Source organism: Pundamilia nyererei, unplaced genomic scaffold (genome assembly GCF_000239375.1).
Source record: "Pundamilia nyererei isolate P.nyererei 1_Seehausen unplaced genomic scaffold, PunNye1.0 scaffold00346, whole genome shotgun sequence".
NCBI lineage: Eukaryota > Metazoa > Chordata > Actinopteri > Cichliformes > Cichlidae > Pundamilia > Pundamilia nyererei.
This window is the reverse complement of record NW_005187747.1, coordinates 158,467-159,365: the sequence shown is the minus strand read 5'-3', so window position 1 is coordinate 159,365 and position 899 is coordinate 158,467. Positions and strand designations below refer to the sequence as shown.

The 899-nt window shown below is 46.6% G+C and overlaps 1 protein-coding gene across 1 annotated transcript in view; it reads right to left on the bottom strand.

Annotated features, from left to right (window-relative positions):
• LOC102206659 (nucleolar protein 4-like) overlaps window positions 1-899 on the bottom strand; it is a 101,972-nt gene that overhangs the window by 81,287 nt on the left and 19,786 nt on the right. The gene's annotated exons all lie outside the window — the stretch shown is intronic.

Below are 899 nucleotides of genomic sequence, written 5' to 3'. Positions count from 1 at the left end.
AATGCCTAACCTCACCATAACCTGACTGTAAGCCTGACATTAAAACCACATTTTGAGTCTCAAATACCTTCAAACTTGTGAGGACAGTTGGTCCCCACAAGTATAGGAACATATACTAGTGTGTACCTGTTTAGACACAACAATGTCTAAACAGGTACACACACACACACTCCCTCTGCAGCTATATTGGGCTGTGTCCTCTCTGCGGGGTCTTCTCATTAAAACATTTCTGTTTCTTTGACCCACTTTTAGGCCTCTGCATGAACACTTTCCCCACCAGTTGATTTTCAGGTGTGAACTCACCTGCACAGTGTCCCCGTGAAACACACGTTTCATATTTGATGTTTGTGGCGTTGAGGCCCACGCAGCGGGCTCTGAAGCGTCCATATTAATGAGGCCCATGTTTACACACTCGTTCATTACCGCCAACACTCAGTGTGTTCTGAATGTGTGAGTGACACCAGTGCAACGCACACACACACAGTTATCTGCGCCGTCCAGCTGTTTATGCTCAGAAGAGGCTGAGAGTCCACTCTTTTCACAAAGCTGCAGATAAAAATAATAGAAATGTGTAAACACATTATAATGCACTGTGCAAAAGTCTTGAGCCCCATCATCTGTGGACCGAGTCTTTGTCTCTGCGGGCAGAGTCTTTGTGTCTGCAGACCGAATTTTTTGTCTCTGCAGACAGAGTCTTTGTCTCTTATGGACCGAGTCTTTGTCTCTGCGGACCGAGTCTTTGTCTCTGCGGACCGAGTCTTTGTCTCTTGTGGACCGAGTCTTTGTCTCTTGTGGACCGAGTCTTTGTCTCTTGTGGACCGAGTCTTTGTCTCTGTGGACCGAGTCTTTGTCTCTTATGGACCGAGTCTTTGTCTCTGCAGACAGAGTCTTTGTCTCTG